At 33.9% G+C, this 18,712-nt stretch overlaps 1 long non-coding RNA gene across 1 annotated transcript; it reads left to right on the top strand.

The window, feature by feature from the left end:
- Positions 1-3,822: 3,822 nt before the first annotated feature.
- LOC117689840 (uncharacterized) lies at positions 3,823-18,282 on the top strand. The gene is made up of 4 exons (XR_010709411.1): positions 3,823-4,227; positions 16,308-16,438; positions 16,700-16,857; positions 17,064-18,282. It is a non-coding gene; the product is annotated as an uncharacterized lncRNA (long non-coding RNA).
- The last annotated feature ends 430 nt before the right edge of the window (positions 18,283-18,712 follow it).

Below are 18,712 nucleotides of genomic sequence, written 5' to 3'. Positions count from 1 at the left end.
TTAATCTCTTGTAAAATTTACATTAAATTTAACAGTTGTTGTGAGGTTACTATACAAAGTAGTGTATTAATTTTGGTACACGTTTAGATAAAGTGAGAAAACATCTTAAAGTTAGGGCTAAATCGACTTTAGAGCCGAGATATCTCTTCTTTGCCAATCGTAAAATGACTATATCGACCTCATTTTAATGTTTCTCTACCTGTAGTACCAACCAGATATATGTTTTCTTTTGAAGGGGAGGTAGCCCTCATGCAAGCTGTGAATACAATGCCAAAAAACACAGTGACTAAATTTCAAAATCGCTCAACGTTTTTAATTGCGGTTCGATATCTGTCAGATTAAGCACTAAAACATAGGTGGTTCTGAGAATACCTGTAGGAAAGGTTTTTTTTTTCCAAGTGACAGAATGTTAGTTAATAGAAAGAAATTATTTCAATAGAACCTTAAATTCGATGTAATGAATTACAAAGTAAGTTTAAAAACTCTGACCTATTGCTTTACGTTTTCGTTCCTTTTGTTATTCAAAAAACCAAAATCTTATACAAAATGTTCACTTTCTTTTTAAAAAAAAAGCATTACGTTAAAAATGTTGACCAGATTTTATTTCTGCAACCCTTAAGAGTAGAAGAACATAAACGTAAAAACGTTAACAATGAACCAACTACTTGATGCCATACATTTCGTATAAAAATTAAAAAACAAAATATCATATTTTCTAGATTAACGTCTTTTTTTTTTTTTAATTCACATTGGTTCCAATTTTTTGCCGGCACAAATATTCTTGTATTTTGTTACAACACAGTTTCGAGGATGTGCGAATGTGCAAGAAGTTTTGAGGGTCATAATGATTTTTACCCTACATCTAGTCAGGATTTTTTTGTAAGCGCAACTACAGATACTGCTTCATGAAATTGGTTAAACTTTGTGGGTATTGAAAATTAGTTTCAAAATTTATTTCTATCAGGACAATAAGAAAAACATGTGTAAGATATGTTTTGTTTTTCTAAAATAAAGATGCGATTGTTAACCAATTATGTAAAAGTCTTGATTGTCGAAGTGTTGTCTTTACACGAAGAAGCAGAAACTTAAATGAAATTTATCAATTATAGTTTATAAAAAGAAAATTCCTTTGATACATTTAAGGTACATGCAGTGGAAAACAGTATGCCACTGTTTACATGAAGTATATAATTATCATTATCCCGTCAAATACATATTGTTTAAGGAGGATTTTGTGAAGTCGGAGGCTAGCCCAACACGTTTTAATGTGATGGGTTTTTTTCCGGAAGTTATGTCACTTATATTGAATTTTTTTGTGTTTTTGATTTGTTCCATTCGCTATGTGTAGATTTGACGAGATATGTCAAATGTACTATGTTGTTTGTCGACATCGCAAAGTTGGTCGACATTGAATATACATTGTTCTTTTATCAAATTAGCTTTTGCATCGTGCCTTTTTTATCATGTTTATATCCTCGATGTCGTGGACATTGCAATGTCGGCCAAGATCGAGTCAAAATCGTTTCTACATTGCAGCTGGCCGGTCTATTATATATTGTTTAAATTGACGACATCGGAATGTTGATCAACACCGAGAAGTTATTGGTTTAACGTATTATCCCTTCTATCTTAATTACATCGTCAATATCGCAATGTTGATTACTAATGAATTGAAATTGTATCTTCATTTTGTCCCTTCTATCTTGTTTATATCGTCGACATCGCGATGTTGACCAACATCGAGTCGTCATTGTGTCTACATCCATGCCCCTTGTTTTTTGTCTACATCGTCTGCATCGCAATGTTGGCCAACATCGTCGACATTGTGTTTAGATGCGATGTATGACGATCTAAAGGTTAAAGAAATATCGTCAATGTCGACGATGTAAACTCGATATTGTTTCAACATTGTCTACGTCGCGATATCAAAGGTGTTTAACATCAAAGAAATATAAGCAATATCGATATCGATGATAAACACTCAATATTGTGTTAAGTTCGTTGCGATGTCGACGAAGTTTACATAAGATAAATCATTATAATTATGATGCGTACGACGTTAATCGATATCGTATCAATATTGTCTACATTGTGATGTTAACAATATCGAAAAGAAAATGTTTATATGATATGCATGTATGGCATTGTCAAGTAATATAGGAGCCTTTGGTATATGGGCTTGTTCACTTTTAATTTCATTATTTCCTCAACAAAAAAATCAACCTACGTCTTTGCTTCTTAAATAAATATAACACTACATTGTAAAGGTTCTCCGCACACCTGGGAAAAGTTCTGCATACAAGCCCATTCTAAAAAGCTTCTAATTTACTTTTTAGCATGTGTTTGACTTGAAAATGACAAATTTTGTTTTTTTATTTTGGAAAAAAAATCGACTTTATAAATTTTACCACTCCCTGCAGTATTCGAACTTAGGATCTGCGGGTTTGTAGATCGAAGTAACACCCATTGCGCCTTAGAGATAAATTTCCGCGATATTAACTGTTTCACAATGAGTTAAATTCGCTATGTTGTGAGGTACTGTCATAAAAAAGAGAAGTCACGGGGTGACTATGATCCTTTTAATTTTACATTAGTAAAAATGAAAAAAAATAAAAAATTACTCTTCATTACATCTTTCTGTTGTTGAGATTATAATACATGTCTTACTCATTTGTTTTGGTCAGAATTGTTTTACTTTCATACATTAAATGCATGTAGCATATGGAATTTAGAAAACTTTAAAATACCAGAATAATTTGTTTACCATTTTTTGGAGAAATCATTTTTGTTATCCTGTATTAGTTTATTATGCAGTATAATACTTTTATTTCAATGCCATTCTTGGAATTATATATATATATACATATATATATATATATATATATATATATATATATATATATATATATATATATATATATATATATATGTTTGTTTAACACTTAATAGGCAACCATTAGGTATTTTAATCGACACATTTCCTTTAATGAAATATAAAAAAAAATATAATAAAACTATAATTTATTGTATCAATAATATCACTTAAGATCTCAAAATCAACTGTAACATAGATGTAACATAGATTTAACATAGATTTTTATACTTTGCACAAAACACAATGCGAGATTTTCAGAATTAAAATCTTCATTAAGGATCACACTTTAATTTTTTTGATTCTTGGTTTGCCTGAAACAGCTTATATGGGTATCAATAATAAGGAAACCTTACCCAGAAACAATCATGTTAATATTTTTTAAAGGAAACTAGCTTTGATTATTTGCGAGCATAGAATGCTGGTGCTCCGATTGATTTATTGCAAATGTTCACGTCGTTTAAAATAAATGTTTTTGTGACATACGTAATATATTTGGACGGTACTTTGTGAATTTTATATGAAAAGTAAATGCGTTTAATATTTAAATCAATACAATCTTGAAATACATTTTTAATTGTATTTTACAGACAGTATTAAAAAAAAACCCAGATATATACAACACCGTCAAGTAATGTAAATAAATTATCAATACAATTGTGTTTAAGAAAAAATCCTTTGCATATATTTCCATGGCGACAATTGATGGTCATCATATCTATGTCATTATTTTTTTTTTTACTCATGAATGGTACACTTTATGAGTTACGAGGTTTAATTTGCGGTCCTCTCTAAAGACAAAAAGAGCAAGACTTTGTTTAATTGCAATTTACGAACTGTTCATTTAATGGAAAATAACTCAAACTTTTAAAAGCCGCAGACAAATTTAAAGGTTGACAGCCTTTCTTCCAAGAACAGCGCTTGATTTTTTTTCCAACATTAAGGAGATGTTGAAAGCACATCCCGGCGAGAATTAGATAACATTGCACTTAGGTTCCAAAGAAGCGGAAAGGTCGAATCGATGGTCCAAAGGATTTCCTGGAGCACCACCGAAAACAACCCTCGAGATCGTCGCTTGTTCAACAGTTTCCCAATCCATTGATTCTGATCCGGCGCGTAATGGTCCCTTATTCTAGGGCCGATTAATTTTCCCTGGTTAAACATCTTAATGAATCGTGCTTCAATTTATTTCCGAGTCGTTGTTGAATTGACATCAATATTTCAAAGCTTTACGGAAACACTGGAAGGGTTTAGTGGGTTTGGATTAGGTCGTGATTCCGCCGACCGCTACAGTACAACAGCTTCAGGGATTCCATGATCTTCATTTTTCTGTGGCACTTGATAGAAAGGTAGAGGTAAGTTAATTAGGTGTTGTAAAGGACAGGGTTAAAAGCCTTTTAAACCTCGTTTATATTTTTTCGGCTGACTTGTGTAAAGGCTGGTAATAAATCTCTTTGAAGTTTCTTTAGCAGCAATTCGATACCCACTAGAGATTAATGGTGCCACGTTAGAGCAATAGTAATGAACGAGTTTGCTTTTTCATGAAATTAATCACGTTTAAAAAAAAATTGGTTGCGAGGTTTTGTAATTGATGAAATTTTGCATTATTGAAAGACTGCATATACATGCTTCCTCTCCAAAACAAAGCCGGTTAAAAATCAAAACTAACCATAACAATACTATAAAAACTATTTTGGATGAAAATATGAAATAATAAGTATTGTATGTATACTATAAGGTAAAATACATGTAAGCGGATAAAAAAAATTCCAAAGTTATTTTTAGGCCCTATATGATTCAAATTTTAAAACAAATATGACAACTTAAAAATACGCCCTAATAGCCTCACTGGCTTTTTTATCGTCCTTTATTCGTTATTTTGCGATGCATCATGCTTCGAAAAAAAATCTGAAATGGGGACTTTTTTGGCAGATTTTTTGTTGTTGTTACTTTTCATTTTTTTGTTGTTAATGTGATTAGCTTGGAAAAGCCGAACAAATGTATTTCTGATACAAATCTCTTTTTAAACTATTGTTTGAAATACGATGTATCGTTAAACATTTCGATAAGTCCTAGAGACATAAATGTATTGTAGCAGCATTTAAATGTGATGATAAAGCGATGAGCTAATTCAATTTTTCTGAAAGTTCAGGCGCATTAGTCAAGATAATATGATGCGCCATCCGGTAATTTTTGCATTATCACATGTGTAGCTATGAATCATTAATGCTAAAAAGTTGTAATGGACCAAAAATTTATCCTCGTTATGGCTGCTTTTGTGGAGTCTTTTAAGGTTCATTGGAACGTTTTTTCTCATGGATTTATTTGTACGTTCGCTGTATATAAATTAGGCAGTCATCGAGAAAAACATAGAGAAAAACACTTGTGGATGAGAGGTGTCCATGTAATCCTGAAAAATTGAGCAAACTCGAGAGTTGATGAGTTCGCAGTATCTAAAAGGAAATATAAAATTCCTTACATAAAGTGCGCAGTTTTTCTTAGCAGCGATTACATGCATCTTTGGGTTCTGGTCGTTTTATTTGTTTTAAACCAGAAAAAAAATCTATAGGTACGTATACCCTTTGTAAACAGCGAGGAGATGCGATAAAATTGACAGTTTATAAACATTCTATTTCGATTTGATATTAAATTAGTTTCAAAATTTATTTCTATCAGGACAATAAGAAACATGTGTAAGATGTATTGGGTTTTTTTCAAATCTAGATGCGATTGTTAACCAATTATGTACTTGATTTTCAAAGTTGTCTTTACACAAAGAGGCGGAAACTTAAATGAAATTTATTAATTATAGTTTATAAAACAATGTCCGTTTGATAAATTTAAGGTACATGCAGTGGAAAACAAAATGACAATGTTTACATTAAGTTGTTTAAGGAAGATGTTGTGTAGTCGGGAGTTAGCCCAACGCATTTCTTGTATTTTTAACCTTGTTCATGTTCCTGTATTTTCAAGAAGTCCGCGACACCCTGCTTAAAATCAGGACAATTTAACTAGCACTGCTTCAAATCAGTTATCAATTTTACAAAGCTCATGTGCAGTTTCCAAAAGTTATTCCGTGGGGATATTTAAGATTTATAGGTGAGGAGGGATCCGAGACATATTTCCGATAATTTTACAAAGTGAATTTAGTAAATTAAAACTTGGCGGGGATCCTGACCCCCCCCCCCCCCCCCCCCCCTCCCCTCTAGATATGCGCATGAAGCTGGGTCTTCATGAAGAGAACATGCACAAAAAAACACACTGTGGGAAGTATGTGCTGCCACAATAAAGGTAGAATCTTGTGGCCCAGGAAAAACAGTGACCTTCGAAAACAATATATAGGCTATTTTTCACCAGTGGATTAGGGCTGTTCATTTAGTTTATCATGACTGACGTTCACGGAGAATGTTGGGGATCATCTCCTTCGACATAAAAAGTTAACGTAATGTTGAATGCATGTGCGGATTCAGTATATTTGGAGATGGTTTTAGAGGGATAGTTATTATACCCCCTTGCAAAAAAATTCATGTGGGGGGTTACACAGGAATCACCATTTTCGTCTGTCTCTGCAATCGTGTCCGGTTCATATCTCTCTTATGGAAAAATATTGGAAGTTCATACTCCAAAAAATACATATCATTACGAATGACCTGTGAGTGTGCCATGAACTTGACCCATAATAGTTTGGCTAATTTTGCGATCACTGGATCGAAAAGTTCAAAACTTGTGTTCGGTTTATATCTTTCTTACAGATAAAAATTATAAGCTCATACCTCACAAAATAATGCTTATCATCCGAAGGTGTGTCGTGATTTTGCCATTAGGTCATGTGGGCAGGTTCAAGGACACTGGAAGAAAAGAGTGGTAAATTCGTGTCTGGTTTATAATTAATAACTGTTTCTTATGGAAAATCATTTAAGGTTCTTACTGTACACAAAGAATGCCCATGACCTGAGGGTATGTCATAATTTTGACCAAAGGCCTTTTGAACAAGTTTAATGTCATTGGAAAGAAAAAGTTCATAATTTGTGTCCGGTCTTAATACGTCTATTATGGAGAAAATTGAACGTTACTACTTCATATAAAGATTGCTAATGACCCGAGGATGTGTCATGAACTTGACCCAGGTTCAGTTTTGCAATGTCATTGTTAAAAACATTCTGGCGTGGAAATTGCAATTGAAAATGAGAAGCTAAAAATTTACACAAAGGTAACTTGTGACCTGTAAATATGTCTTGATCATGATTCATGGGCGTTGGCCAGTTTTGCAAGTTCGAGGTCACTATGAAAAAATTGCATGTGCATCTTTTACTATTCAATGGAGATGTAATTATCATATTTTCTTGGCAATGGGATATCATTTGCGAGCTTGCTCTTAGTATCTCTAGCTTTATTTGCAGGGGGTCGGGGAGGAAGGGCTTTTATTTTCCTTTTTTCAAAACATTTACTATTTATGAACTAAAGTAACAAAAACCCACCCCATCCCCCTTTCCGGGATGTCATAAACGTTAAAATGTTTTAATTACGATTTTATGAGATTGAGATTTATTTAAAAAAAAAAGATTTTATCAACAGCTGCTGTATTGTATGACTCTCATTAACAAAGTAGACGCCTTTTATGCAAATACTTTTTTTCAAATTCTTTATTATCTTAAATGATTTTGTACAATATAGATTAATAAACTATACTCTGTCCCGAGTTGTTGCTTCGACCACTTTTTGCTTGATATTTCAATAATAGTAAATGCCTTTGTGCTCAAACTACGTTCATCCACTAATATGAAAAATGTCCAGATTATCTGTTTTGAAACGCCCCCTCTACCGCGTCAGGTTTCAATACACATCCCAAAATTGAAAGTCTACGGAGATTTTGCATTGCATCAGCCATTAATAAGCCCGGATGATAATGTTAAAACATTGCGCGATGTATTCCGAGTGTATTCCGAATGGGGAAAAGATGTAAACATTTCCCATTATAAATCTCCGTAAGAAAATTGTTTTCGTTCCTGTGAAATTTTATGAGTGAAAAGGGATAATAGTCCAATCCACACTTTGCAAAAGTTGTTCCCCTTTGCGGGGTCAACCCAAAGGTCAAAAGGGAAAAAACAACTTTACCCTTCTTTATGCAACCAAATGTGTGGGCGTCCTGTGAAATATTCTTTTGGATTTTAATTTATTCCTTCAATGTGTGGGCTGCCCCAACTTGGGGCAATCAAAATTCACAGAGGAAACCGATTTCTAAAGTCAAATGACGAAGTTACAACCCTCTAAACTACAAAGGCTACTGTGAGAAATATATGGGTTTTTCCCCAAAGATGGCGGTCAGGGGACATAACTTTTGTAAAATGTGGATTGGTCTATTGTTCTATGAAGATATCTTGGATATATTCCCTTTCATCGATTTCAATTGTGTTTCTTTCACATGTATGTGTATTTTTATTAAAAATCATCAAAAAGTGATGGAAGCAATGACTTGGGACAGACTATAGTAAATGTTTTAATAATAAATATCAAGTCTGACGTTTTAAGTAGTAACTGCTACACATTCACATGACTAATGTCGCAAACAACTCATATGTACGCTTTAAATAATTCTATAACTAAATAACATTTTGCAATCATGCTCTGACCCAGTAACTGTCATTTCATTAGTATTTACATTTCTTTAACTGGTCCGTCGTAAAATAAACTTTATTACTTTAAAGCTAGGAGAGCTACTTCTCTTTTGGTCTATGGCCGCTGATTAGTAATTCTGTTTGAATTGTACTCGCTACCTTATCACCACTACCGGCTAAAGCAAAACTACAATCATCAACGTCCCTTCATCAGTATGGATAATCCACGTTTAACAAACAAGCTCCATTACAACAAGTGTCATGAATCTCAATCACATACTCAGATTCATTGCGCAGCGCCGCTCAAATTGGGATAATTCATTTCTTGTACATGCTACGGCGACCTCTGGCGGCAGATAGGATAATTTCGCCATTAATCTTGTTCGCCGCTGTTAACAAATTACAAAGAATCGATAACACAAGAAAACATTTATCTATTCAATTAATCTTGTATGTTTCATAGAGAACGAACTAAGTACGGGGGATTCTTTACAGAAGTAAACGTGTCTGGTGATAAAAACGATAGACTAGAAACACGAAGAAGTCATTATTTACCTCCGTGCTTCCAATCTTAATATGGGAGTTATAGCAACTACAGCCGGCGTAATTGAGTAGAGCAAGGTTTTTATCAGTGCATGTAAACTGCAGACTGCTAATTATAAAGTTCCCTTACACGAAAAATGAATGTTATAAGAAAAATAGTTCGGCCGACACTTGTTGTAGAATTAGTTAATTTATAAATATAAAAACATCATACGATGTAAGTTTCCTCAAAATGTTTACAATTTTTCTATCAATAAAATATGTTTTTCAATTCCTTGTGTCAAATCATTAACACATTTCTAATCATTCCAGCTGAAACTACATTGTCATCTATTTTCAAGAGATGGAAAATAACATTGCAGATTTTGAAATTACAAACTTTATTTTTTCAGTTATTTGTCGTTTTATACCAATATGGAAACAAAACAAATCGAGGTAGACTAGTTTTAAATAAAGTTTTATCAAATGCATTATTATTTACATGTATGTGGAGACAATTAAAATAATTAAATTATAACTCTGGAACTCCAATGTATTTTATGTTTAATAGAGTATAATTATGATACCAAATTTGTGACATATACATAAATATGTTCATGTAGTGGATAAAGTATAAGCCTAGACAGAAGAAAAAAATGATAAGCAAGTCTAAATAAACGATGGCCACAGAAATCTGACAACTCTTTGTCGAAATGGCGATAAAGAAAGTCTTGGTCTTTGCTGTATCTTAAATAGTGCAGACTTGCCGGACTCTAGTCTAACCAACAGTTGTATACATCAATACTTGTAGACGCAAGATTCCTGTAAAACCCAGTTTAATCCTTGTAAAAATATCATCCCTAACGACACCAGAGACCTGATTTTATTATGGCGAGAGAAACAATAAATTTTCCTGGTCTAACTTAATTTGGGTTATCCGTTGATACACGTCAACAACGGCAATGAATTGTACAGCCGATGTCCGACGCCTTATTATGAACGGATATACTTTCTTATTATACATGCTTAGAGGCTTTTTCTCGTTTGGATTCTCGTTTGGATTGGAAATACTTGAGGCCAATAAATGAGGCCATTTGGACTGTTTCGCATTAGAATAACACGGTACGAATTTGAACGTTAACTTATCTAGCAATGATAATTTGCATATATCCGAAAACTGAAAAGAAAATCGAATAATGATTTCTTTTGAAAATTTCACAAGATGACATGTCTATACATGTTAATGCAACGCGTAATAAACTATTTATGAGTAAAACTCGATATGGAGGATCTTTTGATCGACATGTATATCTTACACTATACTTAATGTAGGAACTTGTGCAATTTTAAATAAATACTTTTGAACTGGAATGTATGTAAGTAAAACTGAGAGAGAAAACCAAGAATAAATGTTACGATTGAAAAAGGAATACTGATCGCTTTCTTGTCTATGTCTGCAGGAAAATTATAAAGTCGAAAATTATGGATTATCCCAAATTTTTCTTACCATTAACCATCTTTTTATCAGAAATGAAATTCAGGTCAGAAGGTAGTTGTAAGTATATAGGGAAATTATAATGTAGTTTAACTAGCAGACAGACCGTTGTGGGTGAGGATTTTAGACTGATTAAAAGTACTTTTGCAAAGCCTGCCTGACAGTCTACATCAACGTTAAAGCACACAACTCCTATTATGAAAAGAATTTTAATTATTAGACTACGAAAGGCTAAGGCTCGGTTAAACTATCGGTTTACTAGTCTGCGTTCTGAAATGAAAGTCTATCCATATCGCCGCCCTTGAATGTACAATATGAACTATTTCGTTCAAAGGTATTATACTGGTAAATAAATTTATGTTAGAAAAATAGGTATATGGTATATAAACGAAGCAGCCAGTAGTTCACCATCTTAAGTATAAATTTCATAAGCTTACATATATCAGTATACATCTACTCAAAAGAAAGAACTAGGTACGGTATACACCGAGAACGGCCTATTCCCAAATTAAACAATATTGTACCAAAAGGTAGACATAACTATGTAATTTCATAAAATAGAATGGTTTTGATAATGAGACCATTATTTTATCTGTACCACTACTCCAACGTAAGGTCCTTTTAATAACGTTTTAATGACGTCGTTTGAACTAGTGCAACGTCATTTGTGGTTTTAAAAAAGAATTATATACATGCTTAACTTAATAATTGTAATCCATGGCTGCATTGAGCTTTAAAAAAACCCTAAAGACCAAATGAGGTAAAATTGTGGCATTTGTCATTTAATCATGTATATATGTATACTAGTATATATTCAAAGTACATAAAAGTCCTAATATTTCGTATTTTTTCTGAAAAGATTAATTAGGAAATCCATTTTAATTCAACAGACAAACAAGTGTTTGATAAACACAACATCAATAAATCAGCAACATCATATCATCTAAATCATGCATTTACATTTTTAGTTATAAAAGTAAGTTTAATTGATGGAAACGTATTTTCTTTCATAAATCTGTTCAGGTTCTTACTGTACACATTACATACACCGCACAAACTACGTGTAAGTCTGCTAGCTACTCTTCCTGACCCTGATTATCCAGAGCGTTTTCATCGTCGGAGCTGTCAATGGCTCGAGCTGCATCATCCACATCCTCTGCCCAATCCCGAATACCAAGAGACTCATTGCCTGCATAACTATGATGTCTAGCAAAAGCCAGGTACCAAATTATGCAGGATATGTGCTCACACATTCCAACGACTCGTGCTCCATTTTTACAAGTACAGTAAAAGGACACGATAGTTTCACAGTATTAAATCCACAGTGAGTACTTTTTGGATGATGTGTGGCGGCTTTGAATTTTAGCACAAACGATATTGGGAACGTCATTGCTCACCAGATTTTCAAATATTCCATCATCTGTGAGGTGCTCTGCTGCATAAGACTTCGCCGTTTTTAACTGATACACGCCGATGGTGAGTTCTCTAGTGTCCTCTTCAGCAAGTCTGGGGAAATCCTTTTTAGATGTTGCTGTCGGCATCGATGGAAGTCCATTTTATGTATCTTTTATCCAACCCTACAGTATTCAAATGTTTCGATCTTCAAAACGCATATGAACATACCGTATAACGTGTATTTTTACGTGCTGCTAATTTTTACTAATTTTTACGAGTTTTATAAATCCGTAAAAATTAAACGCGTAAATTTTCACGGAATTAAAAAAAAACACCGCACGTAAATTTTCTACATCGTACGTATGAGAGTAATGTTCATGACCTTCAGCTCAGTCCCTGATGGCTGTACATGTAGGTATATTTGAGCGTTTTTGGTCACGTGGTGATAACAGATCAAATTTTTCTATTCAGCTTTGAGTATTTTTTAAAACTACGTACAATTAATACCACGTTAGTATCTACATTTCAATCACTACATCGTACGTATGAGAGTAATGTTCATGACCTTCAGCTCAGTCCCTGATGGCTGTACATGTAGGTATATTTGAGCGTTTTTGGTCACGTGGTGATAACAGATCAAATTTTTCTATTCAGCTTTGAGTATTTTTTAAAACTACGTACAATTAATACCACGTTAGTATCTACATTTCAATCACTCAGTCAATCCAAATGGATCGCTTAGTGAGATGATTCCAAGCGAAGTTATAGCTGCTTTAAATAAATCGGTTGCCACAACTAATTTTCCACCAAGAACACCAAAAAGGGGAAACCACAGATGATTTTAATTTTTACGGACATATCCAATTCGTAAAAAAATTACGCGTAAAAATTCAAATCGCCCTATTTTAAGACAAATTCGTAAAAAATCACAGCAGTAAAAATTACCCGTTATACGGTATTTGTATATAGAATATACATGTATACATATCTTATTAATAAGTATTTGCAAGTATATGAAAAAAAACGCACATATATATATTTTCTTTTCAACATACCATTTTCAAGAACAAACTGTTGGAGTTCGTTTGTATTCTTGGCCAACATCGTCATTTTAGAAGCGACTGCAATATCAGCGTCAAATGTTCCTGAGGTGATCGGAGGCCGATATTTGTTGCAAATACTGCAATCAATCCTGACGTAGTCTCCGATATATGGAATTTGACTGTTTGGAAGCGTCTTGCCAAGATATTTCCATGTTTTCACCCGACAGATTCAACAACCCATCTGACCTATAATAAACAAACTCTAGTTAAGCATTTCAATTTTTTTTCCTGTGAAACAAAAGCTTATGCTCATATCGATATCATCTTTCAACATACACGGTATTTAAGTATTATGTATAATATAGTGATAGTAAAATATAAAATAATAATGATAGTAATAAAACATGGAAGACTAATCATTCATTTATTTTTGTAACGAGCCTGGAGTTGTCTGCCTCTTCCGTTGATAGTTGTTTTTGGCATTTTGGGATAAACGCAGGCATCTCCATCCGAATACCAAGGTCGTTTAAAACAGATTCTGAATCACGGAATCCTCTATCTACCATAAAGATGTCCTCCTTGATATATCTCTGTATTTCCTCGGCGTTCAAAAGAATGGAATGGTTCAGAAAAGAGGAGTCGTTATTCTTTGGATCCGCTAGGTATGGGCCAAGGACACTGACGATATATCTTGTCGTTGAAACAATCATCATCGGCTTCAAAAGCGGCCGGCGCTTATGCAAACTGAAGGAACGTCTGGAGAAGGTGTAGTTTCCTTTTTTTGGATATAGATATAAGTTCCGTTCAGCACCAGTATTGCGGGGCAGTTGTTATGTCTGAAAGTAGTTGTTGTGCAAGTGGTCTTGTATGGGTCTTAATAATCTCCTCTCTGGTGATGTGGGGAAATCAAATGTTCCTCGGGACGAAGTCTGACATAAGAGCCTTCTATGCAGACTGTACTGCCCTGCGAATCTGCAAAATATATCTTAATTGATACAAATTATATTTTCATTATTTGTATACTCAGTATTGTGAGAAAATATCACCATTTGCAAATACATGTATAACTTTATTGAAATGTTAACCTGATATCTTGTCATATTAAAGATAGTTCCGAGCATTTGGTTGTCCACTCCACAGCGTAGGTTTGTCAGAAGGATGGCTTAGCAGGTACGGATTGACCTCGTCTTTGTGGGCCTAATGTTGTTCACATGAGTGAGGACGTCATCAAACTGCTCCTTAGTGAGTCCAGTTAAGTTGTGGTAGTCAGAGTCACTCAAACATGTGGGATCATCGAAGTCAACTCGCTTACCCTCCTTTTTAAGGAATTCCTCTCTGGCCTGCTGAAGAAGCTCAAGTATCGATGTTCTGTTCAGATGACAAGAACTTTTGGTGGTTTTTACTTTTTTCCAAGGCATCTCTTGAAAGAATTCCATCTTCAATATGACATGGACAGCATCTTGACCCGGATTGGACAAATAATACACATTGAAGATAGGCCCTAAATCTAGCATATGCTGAAGCAATAATTAACTTCGGTCCAGGCTTCTTACAAACAAAACAGTATGAGTGACTTGTACTTGTGCTCGGAATGGCTAGTGTCACCGACGGTGGACTTCTGTCTGGATACTGAGGCCTTGGTACCTTCACGGGCGTATTAGAGACATCTAAACAGATCTTTGACTTTGTGCTATTGTGTTGTTATTTTGCTTCTTCTTGTTGCAAAGATGGGAGCATTTCTTACATATCACTGCGGATTCCGAGATATCAAAAATTGCAAAATATTTTTCTAAGAGCCTTCTTGTTTCAACATTAACTTTTCCTCTTTCCTTTTGAGTATGGCGTCTTTTGCACAGTACACAACTATAATGTTTGGATTCATTCATTCTGAAATAATTCAGCATTAGAGAAATCAATACAGTCATGTGTATTTAAGCAAAAGTTTAAAATCAAGACTTATAAGGGGAATTCTCTCTCTCTCTCTCCTCTCTCTCTCTCTCTCTCTCTCTCTCATTTTCATTATGATAATATTTAATGATAGTATACTAGGCAGTCAGTGTAGATTCTCTCTCTCTCTCTCTCTCTCTCTCTCTCTCTTTTTCAATCGAAATCTAAATTGAATTCTGTCCTTGATTGTGACATCATGCTAACAAACTTTTCAAGCACATGCATTTAAAAAAAAATACACATGGATTAAGTGTTTTTGTTATATTATCTGAGAATATTTGTGAAAGGATATCTGATTTATAATGTTGAAGTAAGTGTGTTGTTATTATGCCGTTTACAATGATTTGTGGTGTTGAAATAATGTGTTGTTCTTGTTCATGTACATATACATATAAACAAGGATTCTGCTGTGGACTAAATGGCCTAGCTACTTCTGTGAGGTAATCTTTATTATCAAGTGATGTAACGGTAACCCCCCCCCCAATTTTTAGGTTACAATAGAAATTCATTTTTTCATACCATACATTTTAAATTAGGTCGATACTTGACGAATTGTGTGGTTTTATGTAATTTGATAGGGACTAGGGAGATATATGTAAGTTTTATCTATCTTTCCTTAAACTGGTTGTGTAGGTTCGCTATGTAAAAATGGGAACTAGTCAAACCCAAGCTATAAATAAACAAAACATTAAACGGCTCAGCAGACGGTCACACGCTGCTAATACGCAAGATCGCAAATGTCTGTTCCGTCACGGTTTTAACGTTTACTTCGTCAGATTGAAATCTAGCGTTACCTAAAAAAAATGCGAGATTTTGGGCATATTTTGTTTACTAGTTTCTAAGGGCAAGCAGAAGACGTATATAACTCGATAATACTGTCGTTTTACGATGGTTCACTATCACTGTGTTGCAGTAGGCTGTACAAATGACTCGCAGAAGAAATGTAGACTTCACAAATACCCAGATATGATAGACAAAAACGGTAATGCGGTTGAGTTTTCCCACTGCCGTCAGCTGTAAAGTATCCAAAAGAGAGAGAAACTTGGATAAACTCAGTCAGGCGTGCTTAGTCAGATTTTAATCCCGGTCCTCAAGAATACTGGCATAGCATTTGTTCAAAACACTGTTGATCATGAACCCACGAAAGAAAACCCAGTTCCCACTCTCCTTTCCTACAAAAACTACAAAATAAAACAAAAAAGGACAACTAAAAATAGCTACGTGCCGTTACGTAATCAAAACCAGTCCATAAACAGGTAAAAAATGAATAATTTATTTTATCACCGAAAACATAGTTTGAAAAGTATATACCGGTAATATATATATTTAGTTTTGTTAAAAACAAAATTGAAAAAAATCCGACAGTATAATTACTGAAATTGGCAATAATGAAAATATTTATTTTGATTCTTCAAAAGTGGGACCCAGCATTATCTGGTTACACCTGCTCATCTTCAACTAAAACGCCTTGTAGTCCCTGCTGAGGAAATTTACAAAGGAGTCCAGTGTGAAGTAACACTCAGTACAAGGAAACCAAAAACAAGTGAAGGTTCATTTATAGTTTATGTATTATTTACATGAAAATTAATAAATGCCTACTATATTATATACTACCAACTATCTGTGTGATTTATAAACAAACTAAATTTAAAGAAAAGGTTGGACTCACAATGAATATATAGCATTTGAACAGTTATTTATATATTGTTTTGGAGAAAAAATATTTCAAAATACATATACTCGTACGTGTATACATGTGTAAAGTGAATACAGGGTATATGTAAGTTAATCGTTTAACCCTTGTTTACAGTACCCTTGCCTGTGCCTGAATACACTCAATACCCTACAAAGGAACATTCATACTCTCTTTCTGATGATACCAAGAATGACAAAAGCAATGAAGGACTCTGTGAGACAGATGTAAAGGCAAAGTTAACTTTTCTAACTGTAGAAAACCATCAGTTAAAGGTATATTGCTAACACTAATTTAACTGACTTCAGCTGAGTACTTTTTAAAAAAAATATATATATAACTATGTACACTCGATCATGAATATTAAGAAATTAAACATACATGTATAAACATGTTGCTATGTACACTCATGATTATTAAGAAAAAAATTTCATGCATTCGAATATTAAATTGATATTTTAAACTGTTGTCTTTTCAAAAGGAAACATGTAGAAGTTTTGAAGTGCAAGTGAAACATCTTAGAACACAATTAGTTGACCTAGCAGGTAAATTGAGGGAGTCCAAGATGCAGACAGATGCACTTAGTGACAAGTTACAAAATAAGGACAAGCTTTTTAGAGAAAATCTTCTAGAGCGACTGACTAATTCAGATCAAAATGTAAACATATTTTGTGGGGTTGCCTGGTGTTGTTTTTTTAATGGGTCTGTTCAACATTCTGAAGACAAATGCCTCAAAAATGAAGTACTGGACACGACAGTCATCGAGCCTGGATAAGAGCTGGCAGCAAGGAGGTAAACGAAAACCTGGAAAACCCCGGAAATTAACTCTTTTTCAAGAGTTTACCTTAACACTTCTACGGCTTCGACTTGGATTAAATACATATGTTCTTGGCATGCTATTTGGTATTGCACAGTCACTTGTCTCATCAATCTTCACATCATGGATTTCCTTCATGGAACAAGAATTATCACCTCTTTTAAAATGGCCTTCCAGAGAAAAAAATTGATAAACACAGCCTCTCTCTTTCAAGAGAAAGTACCCAAAAACCAGAGTCATCATAGATGCCACAGAGTTCTTTGTACAGCGTCCTTGAAATATCACAGCTCAAAGTCACACCTGGTCAAACTATAAATCTAAAAACATTTGTCCAAATGGTGCATTTTCTTTTGTGTCAGACCTATAATCAGGAAACATTTCAGACAGATGTATTACAGAGAAAAGTGGATTTCTTGACTACATTGAAAGGGGGAACCATGTCATGGCAGACAGGGGTTTTCTCATTAATGATTTGTTGCTGCAGAGAGGTGCATATTTGAATATGCCACCATTTACAAGAGCATGTAATCATGGTCAAGGCAGGTATTTGACCTCAATGAAATAAAACAATAAAAAAACATTGCATCTCTAAGGATACATGTGGAGCGTGCCATACAAAGACTGAAATCTTATCAATTTCTTATTGGAACTATGTACATTAACTCAATTTCAGTTGCAAATCAGGCTTTGAAAGTGTCTGCTATTTTTTGTAATGTTATGAAACCACTTGTTAACAAAGGTAGCAAGTAAATACAAATTAATGTAGTTGCATTTTGATGTGTCTTAATTATAAAAAATGAAAAACAAGATTATCAGTTTCTTTCATCTTCCTTATTTTTATTACCATTACGGACAAATTTTCTCATTAACAATAATGATGACAAAGTCACGGACATAATTTTGATAATACAAACGTTTTATAAAAGCCAGCTTATTTATCTGTAATGTTCTCCCATAAACTTGCATCAAAATTAACTCTGTGGGTTAAAAAGACCAGAATGTGTGTATATTATCAAATCACACCATTCCCTCTTTGATACAGCAAGTTGACACTGATTTTAGCAAAAATATGGAGAAGAATCTGTTTTGACTAAGGAAGGGACACCTTGAATAATTTCAAGTTTTTTGGAATCATGACAAACAGCTTCAAAGGTGGTGTTTTTGGCATATAAAAATGGACAAAACAATGGAGGTTGTTTTTATTACATTGTATTTCTATTTGCTTAAAACCATATTTACAATGCAACTGCCAACACACATTCCTTGATTATAATTATACTCTGTCCCAAGTTTTTGCTTCCGCCACTTTTTGC

The sequence above is a fragment of the Magallana gigas genome, chromosome 9, assembly GCF_963853765.1.
Source record: "Magallana gigas chromosome 9, xbMagGiga1.1, whole genome shotgun sequence".
Taxonomy (NCBI): domain Eukaryota; kingdom Metazoa; phylum Mollusca; class Bivalvia; order Ostreida; family Ostreidae; genus Magallana; species Magallana gigas.
The sequence above is the reverse complement of the archived record's forward strand: the minus strand, read 5'-3'. Positions and strand labels throughout refer to the sequence as shown.